The sequence below is a fragment of the Octodon degus genome, unplaced genomic scaffold (assembly GCF_000260255.1).
Source record: "Octodon degus isolate 3935 unplaced genomic scaffold, OctDeg1.0 scaffold00140, whole genome shotgun sequence".
NCBI lineage: Eukaryota > Metazoa > Chordata > Mammalia > Rodentia > Octodontidae > Octodon > Octodon degus.
In genome coordinates this window covers 4046415-4055373 of record NW_004524716.1, presented here as the reverse complement: position 1 = coordinate 4055373, position 8959 = coordinate 4046415, and positions in this window count along the sequence as shown.

Here is an 8959-nt window from a genome sequence, read left to right as displayed (position 1 = left end):
CAGACAGCTATCTCCCTGTTATGTCCAGGTAACAGTCTGTTCTCAACCCAGTAAATGTTCCTTCATCCATGTGAAGCCCCTGTGCTACCCCTATAAGGGCTGTAATAACAAAGTACAATTCCAAGCACTGGAATAAACAATGGAGGTCTATTGTCTCCTAGCTCTGGAGGCTGGATGTCCAAAATCGAGGTGTGAGGAGCATGACTTCCTTCAGGAGGCTCTGAGGGTCTGCTCCAGGGCTCTCTCCCTGGCTTTCAGATGGCCGTGTTCTCACATCCTCTTTCTTCCCATCCTCTTCCTGCTATGTGTGTCTGCATCCACATCTGCCTTTTATGTAGAGTAGGTCATGTTGGCTTAGGACTCATCCAAATGACCTCATTTAAACCACTATGAAAACCTTATCTTCAAATAAGGTCTCATTCTAGGTTCTGGGAGTTAGGATTTCAACACATGAATTTGGAAGGGTGGTAAATACAATCCAACTCATATCACACCCCTTGTGTTACCAAGAGAAAAATTACTGGCTGGAGTACACTTGACTTCAGGCAGGCCAGGACATGGGTGTGTTACCAGGGCATTTATTGTGTATTTAACACTAAATCTCAGCCTGCACACACCTTGTGGTCTGGTGAGGGAGAAATCCTCATGAACAAACTAGTTTACAAATCATATGATGCCATGGAAGATGTGGCTTATTAAGAGTTCAGAATCCGTGGCTAGATTGCTGGGTTTGAATTTGGGCCCAAGTACTAAACATGGGTACTGTGTGCCCATGGGTAAATGACCATCCTCTCTATAGGGGCCTTTGTTTTTCACCTACAAAATATAAAATAGGCATCATCATCATCATCATCATCATCATCATCATCATCATCATCATAATTGCCTCACCAGAGGAGTCCCTGAGTCTTTTCTTGCAGTACTATGGATTGAACCCAGGGCCTTGCATATGCTAGGCAAACACTCTACAGTGAGCTGTGGCCCTAGAATCCTGATTTTTATTGTATTTTTGAGATGCAGTTACACTAAGTTGCCCAGCCTGGCTTCAGACTTGTGATTCACCTGCCTCAGCTTTCTGAGTAGCTGGAAGCATAAATGAATAGCATGACACACACCATGAGAATATTTCTACAAGTGCTTAGTAAGTGTTATGTAAGTTTATGTTAAACAAAACCATTAGATGTGAACCTAGAGTAATAAGGAAACAGGACAGATACTGTCTTAATTACTTGCTTTTTACTGGGAAAAAATACCCAATGCCCACAAGTTAAAGAAAAAAATGTTTATTTCAGTTCATAGTTTGAAGAGGTTTCTGTCCATAATCAGCTGGTTCCAAGGCAGGACAGCGTGGTAGAGGGCCGTGGCAATGGAGGAAATAGTCCATACAAGGCAAGCAGGAAGCAGCTAGACTTTCCTCTTTCCCTTTTTATTTCATTCAGGCTGCAAGCCTATTGGTCGGTGCCACCCACACCCAGGGTGGGCGTTCACTGTTCAGTATCTATCCTCCACCCCCAGAACTATGCTAAACCAATCAGCAGACTAACCCAAAGCACACACCCAGGACCCAGTCACCGCCCAAAAGCCCACCTAGGAGTGCATGAGGCTGTGAGGGCTGTCTGGATAGAAGATATGCAAGACTCCTAACTCAGACATAGACAGCTTAGAGAGCCACCAGGGAAGTTCCCTGGAGTAAATGGAGTTTGCTGAGGAGAGCAGGAGCTGAGGGCTCTTTACGGGGCATTTGTGGCATGTCACAAAAAATATAAGGACCAAAAAAATATAGGGACAAGGGGGAGGGTGGGGAGATAGCTGAGTGGTCTAAGTGCCTACCTGGCAAGCACAAGGACCTGGGCCCAAAAAGCAGGTGTGGTGGTACTCACCTGTAATCCCTGCACTGGGGAGATGGAGACAGGAGGATCACTATGAGTCTTAGCTGCATACTGAGAGCCTTTACCAGAAAAATAAATAAAATTTTCAAAAAGGGTAAGTGGCTTCTTCCCATTAAGTCACCTCTATTCTTCCTTCAGGCGTGGTGAAGGCAAGCTTGTCAACTGTACCGTGCACCTGGATCTTGGATAAAGCAAGGTTAACAAAAAGGCACACAAATGCACACACACACACACACACACACACACACACACAGAGTGCCCTGTGAGGACTTCTTGCTACCTGAGAGTAGGATGGGCCTTTTGCCTGTGAAGTGCACGAGTTGGTGGCAAGACTTGAATCCCTGTCCAGCTCCTTGCCATTCCCATTTATGTCTGCGGTGCCATTACTTACGAGGTGGTGCACTTTCAAGATGAAAAAGCTAAGTGTTGAGGTTAGGATTGCAAGGAAAACAATATAGGACTCATAATTTATAGGATTATTTTATAATAGTCACATACAAAGAGTTCAGGAAATCTGTCCACACAATAAAGACCCAAAGAATCCAGCTGAGGGCCTGGATCCCACAGCAATGTCCCCCCTGAGTCCAGCTGAAGACCTCGAGCTCACAACAACGTCTCATGCAAATCTGCTGTAAGGATCTGTGCTGGGAGAGGTCAGTGGTCGAAGCTAGAAAGTCTGTGCAGATGGGATGAAGGATCTGTGCCAGCAGGCCGAGCGATCTGCACTGGAGCCAGGAAGCGACGCCCAGAAGAAAAGCTAGAGCTGCCCTGAACAGTGCCATAGCCATCCTCAGTGACAACAAGGCCTCGAACTCCTCCGACAGTGACAAGAGCTGAGTTCCTATCAGGAAGGCCAACGTGACAAGCTCCTCTGGAAGAACCAGCGGCCCCCAACAAGTCCCTTCTTCCTCTCCAGTCCTCCTTTTATGCTGTTGGCAGCATCCCTCGGGCGGGCCTTCCACACCCAGCACCACCTGATTCCATTCAGCTGGGTGTTACAAATCCGTCCATCACACTGAGATTCAGGGACAATCTACAGCTTTTTTAGCCCTGTCCTAGTGCTACTCCTACCTCCAAAATCATTTGCAATCACATCCTAGGCCTTCTATAGCCATCCAGTCAGTTCTAGATAAACTGCAATTTAAAAAATTGTCCAAATCCCGAGGACTAGCCTCTCGAAGACATGAATCATTAAACCCAATTCCTACAGACGGCAACAAGGGCCACCTTTGCTGTGAGTCTCAAAAGTACTAATGAGCTTCTGGGCTGACAGGTGGAGGAAAGCCAGCCGCTGCCTCGCCTCAGCTGCCTGCCAGATGGGGGAGCAGGAAGGGCAAGCCTTCTTTTCCTTGGGGTCTGCAATCAGAAACCGAAGTGGGGGCTCCTCAGTCTCTGTCCAATCACAGGGCCATTCTGTCCTTTCTGCCCCAGTGCTCTTGGGAATATCGATCCGATACTAAGTTATCTCATTATTTCTACTTTTTGGCTTGTTTCAAATTTGTTTCTTTGTTGTGCACTGAATGACACTGGGAAGTAGAGTAACAAGGACAGTGCCCCTTTGCAGCCCGACACCTATTACTTGACACACTGAGAAAGGCCCCCAACTCAGGAGCTCTTTCCTCCTGAAATGCCACAAGCACTATGGCCCTTAATGAGACCGATGTGCAATGAATAAGAAAATTAGTTTCTTGCCAGGTGTGAACGCTGGCCTATTGATGCACTGAAACTGCAGAAAAGTGGCCTGCTAAGTGGCTTAGTTTGAGCAGGTAATGCACTCTGGAAGGAGAGAGGGAGAATGGGTGGGGAAGGAGTTTGTGTGGGAATTAAATGTGCCCCCTATTGGGGTCCCCAGAGACACCACTGGTGTCCCCTTCTCCTCACCACCTCTCTTGGAGAGAAGCAGGCAATGCACCAGCTAGCAGAGTGGAATCACATTAAAGTAGTAATGCGCCAATGCCCGGGCTTAGCGTGCTTCCCTCCTTTGTGTGGAAGCCTCTCAAGGGTCAGGGCTTTGGCCTCTGCTTATTCTAAGGCGCCTGTCCCAGCTGAGGCCCTATCATGTCAGAGTTCCCACTGAAGTAGATTCAGGGCTGGGTAGGAAACTTCTGTACTGGTGGAGGGGGTAGGGAGAAGACCCAGCTTCAGCGGGTCTCCATAGGGCCTGAGGTGGCCAGGAGTAAGGCTGTAGCTCCCCTTCAGGAGTTTTGCTCAGGGGAGGCTGTGTTAGGCACAGGCCCTCGGGCACACAGCCTTCCTTTCAAGACCCTAGGCCTGGGGACCCTTTCTTGGGATTGGGGAAGTGGGGTGGGGTGGCAAGGTCCAAATGCCCTGTCACAGGCTGTGGTGACCTGTGGACCCTCAGTCTCTGTGTGGTTCCCCTGTACACACATAAGGAAATTTTTATTTAATCTCACAGCAACCCTAAGTGGTAGAATCTAGTATTATCAATCAAGAAAACTAAACAGAAAAATCGAGGGCTGTGGGTAACCACTCCTGAATGGTAAAGCATGGATCTGAACCTAGCTGAGGCACTCAAGGCCCTCTCCAAATATCCAGTGAGGAAGTCTGGACAGAAGTAAGGGGTCAGGTCACTGCCAAGACATCCACAGATGCATACAAATATCAGGCTCTGAGCCCCTGGCTGCCCGTGGATGGTTAATGTCATCTCCATCGGTCTAGGAAGCCCATCACTAGGCAGCTAGGAAAGCCCTGCTATTGTATCCATTATATTCAGAACGTAAATAATCCTTCAAGTTGGATGTTCTGAGTATTATTAGTATCAAATTATTTGCACCTTTGTCTTACAACTAATGGTGCCCAAGAAACTTCCTGGGCTCCCTCCCTCCTTCTTCTGATCCAGCCCATCCCCAGAAACCTAAGTTCTTAGCCATTTCCCAGGGGTTCAGAGGCCTGGGGCGCTACGGGCTTTCATGGGGGGGGGGGGACCTGGGCTGAGGGGAGGGCAGCAGGAGCGGAGGCAGCAGCTCAGAGCACACAAGCGTCAATGTGCTTCCTCGGGATGCTCCCAAGCAGGCGAGTCTGCGGACAGGCTTCCTGGAGGTTCCTACCACCTGGCCAGAGGAAGAGCTGACTCCATGGGCTTCGCTTTGTGCAGGCACCAGGGAGCAGTGGATCTAGAGCAGGGGAAAGCGCTGGTACCGCAGGAAGCCCTAGGCCTCCCTGCTCTGACTCCAACCCTGAGTCTGTTCCCAACCTCCTCTCCCCCTCGAGGTTTCAGAGCCACAACAGAATCAAGATTCTGGGACTAGAGTTACACCCAAAGCTCCTCTAGGGCTATGATTTAATAATTCTGAGCTCTCCTCCCCGCCCCGCAGTGGATTGCGTGGAGCCCGTCACAGTCACCAGGAAGTCAGCCCCACCTGCTCTACACAGGAAAGGTGAGTGAAGACCGATGCAAGGGGGGGCGGTCGCCGCTTCCATTCTGTACACACAAAATGTCTCACTCCACGTTGCCACTTGCATCTCTGTACATGCTCGACAGCCTGGTTCGAGGATCACAGCTGAATGGGAGCGATGAGCGTGAACCAGCTGTGCCTGTGGAAATGGCCTTGTGCTGGAACCGAGATCCTCCTCACGCTGCCATGAATCGGAGCTGCCAACAAACTAAGGGTGTAGAGGCTGCGGGGACAGTCGGGCCAGTGCTGTCACTTTGCTCTTCCATGTCCTCACCCCTTCCCAGGCTCCTCAGCCAGCTATGGAGGGGCAGAGGGGACATCGGCAGCTGTGTTGTGTTAAGTGCCGTGTCTCGTGTGAGCTGTGTCCACCTGACAGCTCTGCAGCTCCAAGAGCAAGTGCCCCAACAAAGTGAGGGTCGTTCCTACCCATTTAGCCTGGTCTTACCAAGCCCTTCCAGGGACAGAAGCAGCCAGTGCTACAAGTGTCAGGGACACTGAAACAGAGAACATTCCTGTAGCACCTGCTAACGGCCTTGGCCCACATCTCAGTGCAGTTCCTGCCACTGGGAGCTACCTACAAGGCCCAGCTAGGGGGAGCTGAGGCGGACAGGTTGCCTGCGGGGGAGGAGGAGCAGGGGCAGCCAGTAGGCAGGTGCTCAGCCTCCAGCTCTCAGTCCACCCCTCAGGCCTCTTTCTCTGCTCCCCCACGCCCCAAGGCTGCTCTAATTCCAGCCCCTAGGACCTCCTCACCAGGCGGCCACAGCCTCCCTGCAGTGTGTTGGGGCGTGGGCTGTAAGCTGATGGGTTCGTGTCTCAGGTCTTGCACTCCCTCCAAGAGCTCTTTCACTTTTCAAGAGCAATCTAGGTGAGGTAGACTTTCAGGTGTGGCAAAGCCCCTGCACTGAGACGCTTGGCTAACAGGAGCTCCATTCTGCTCCCCTGTCGCTTCCCCTGCTGAGCTCCTGCTTCCAAGCCCCTCCTCCCTGCCAGGTAAACCTCTCTGAAGCCCACTTGATGAATCATGCCACTGCTGCCGGGTGTCGCTCAGACCCAGGCTGCAGAGGACAATGCTGCCAAGGACACCTGTTACTATAACTACCGACTCCCTGGTATACTCCCGAAGCTGCTATTTGTGCTTTGTATATATTTCTTTAAGTAGCCTTCATGCAGTTCTGTTAGGTGGGTGTTATTACTAACCCAATTTTACAGATGGGAAAATTGGGCTTTAGAGAAGTGGAGCTGCCTGAGGTTACAGTGTAAACGTGGCAGAGCCAAGAATTGAACCTTTACCCTATGACCTCACACTGCATCCTCCTATCTTTTCTGCACTAGGTAATGGCATGCACTGGTTGGTGCTGAGAAGCAGAGGCCAGGGCTCGGTGCTGGGCTCAGCCGTCTTCCCAGTGTTGTTTTCCAGGGCTGCTCTGTGGAAGGAACCTTGGAGGCTCTGGGCAGAGAAGGATCCTGGGCAAATGCATGCACAGGAAGATGACTTCCTGTCTGTCTCATGGAGGTTCAGAACCCGCAGCAGCTCTGAGGTGTTCCCAGGGAAGCAGCTAGGCTCTCCTCACATGATAGGGCAATTTATTGAGGTACCTTTTGCTTTTTGTCCCTCCTGTAGTTTTTCTCCTCTGATTTCTTCTCCTTAAGAAAGTGTCCAGTCTTCCGTGGCCTCTGGACTCATGGGAGATTAGTCTTATAGGCTTTTGGTGCTGAGTACCAAACCCAGGGCTTCTAGCTTGCTAGACAAGCATCCTGCCTCTGAGGCACATCCCCAGTTCCATCTTAGAGGGCTTTAGCAGCCACTCTGTGGCTTAAATTGGGGAAATTTTAGGTCCAACAAGAAAGGAAAAAGGCAAACATTTTGGTCTAGTAGAGAGTTAGGTTGGAGGCACAAGCAGGGAGGGTTGCTACAAAGTTTCAAGATGAGAAGGGGATAGAGGTCAGAGAGTTTGGGGGAGAAACTGGCATCAGAACCTGACAGGGCATGCACAGAAGTTGGGCTCCTGATGTTGAGGTTCCAGCTGCGGTGACCTCTCCAAGCCCCACCTGGGCAAGCTCAGAAAACAACTGGCCTCCACGTGGCTACACAGACTTGGGCCAAAGGCCCACAGTCAGTGTCTGTCTGTCTTGGGCCCTAATGGTCCTGCTGTCTGTCAAGACATTGTCACCAGCCTGGAGGGGAAGGGCAAGATCAGGAGGAACTCAGTGATGATAGAGCCCAATGGGTTGGAGATTCAGGTTTAGTCAGTTGGACTCTAAGAAACATCGTCGCTCTCGTACACCCAAGTCTGAACCTGAGTTCTTACCCGTGGAATATGATACCTCACCATTTGTCTGCAGAAATCTTTTCAAACTCAGATAAAAATTACAAGTATGTTAACAACTGTAGGAAATCTTGGTCTTAGATCACAGTCTGGGAAATTCTGACTCTAGTACATTAGCTTCCACATCTACAAATTAATGTTCCAGCAGTAATGGGGCCACCAAGCTTGGGGAGGATGAGACAGAGAGAGTGTAGGGGCGGCAGGGGAGTGGGCAAGGGGGAAAGTAAGGGAGGAGAGAGGGATTGAGATGACAAGGACAGGGCAACCTGGAGCATCCACTGTGGGAACACGGGGGGTCAGAGTGGGGTTTCCAGTTTGCACGCTGCCTAGAACACCTGGGCAGGGAACACCCAGCTTGTCCGCCAGTGAAGCAGCCCCCAGGAGTTTACAACAGCAGGTTGATGGCCTGTGGGAGGGAGAGAGCTGGTGGAAGGGTCCCAGCTTGCTTTGGAGGGCAGAGTTCTGTTCCGAGAGCCCTGCGCTGCTGCGAAACGCACTGCAGAACCACCAGTGCCCCAACTGGAGTGGAGGCGCTGGAGCCACAGGCTCGGCGGGGAAGGGTCCTGACTGCGCAGGACAGTAGGGCTGCCCTCTCTCTGCTGCTCTGCTTGTCCCGGTGTGAAGCTGATGCTTTGTGTCTTCTGCGTGCTGCCTCGTGCCCTCTGTGCCCCAGCCTGTCCACCCTTCCTTTTTAGGACTCCTACCACCTTCAGAAAAGATGTCTAATACACCCCATTCTTACTGGGTGTTCTGATCTGAGCTCTCGCACAACTAGGAGAAGGCAGCAAAGAGCAAGCAAGCCATCTCTCATTGTGGGCTACTTGTATGCGGGGCCTAGACAGTGGGGAGGATGCTTACGATAGAAGGGAATTAGGTCTTGTGGCCAAATTCTTTCTTGCTTTTCTTAGGCTGAGTCGATAATTGAACTAAACACACATGCTCTGACCAGGGAGCTGAGCGGCCAAGAGAGTTGGGAGGCAGGAGCCTAGCTGTACACCTGCTGTGGCCATGCGGCTGCTCCTCTGACCACGGGAGGTGGCACTGAAGGATCTGACCCAGATAGTTCCCCCTGTAGGTACCACCCAGCTCTGACAGTCAACAGTTCCATAAACAGAGATTACTATAGAAATGAAGCACAATTTACAAATACGTTATTAACTCAGTACAGATGGGGTCTGTCCATAGTTGTTACTGAGCTGTGTAAATAGATGCTAAGTAGTTCATTAAACAGCATCTGCACTTGCTGATGCCTTGCCCACCAGAGCCAGTGCTCTGGGGACACCTGCACTCTGGTGGACCAGGGAGGGGAGAGGAAAGAGTCTGTGAG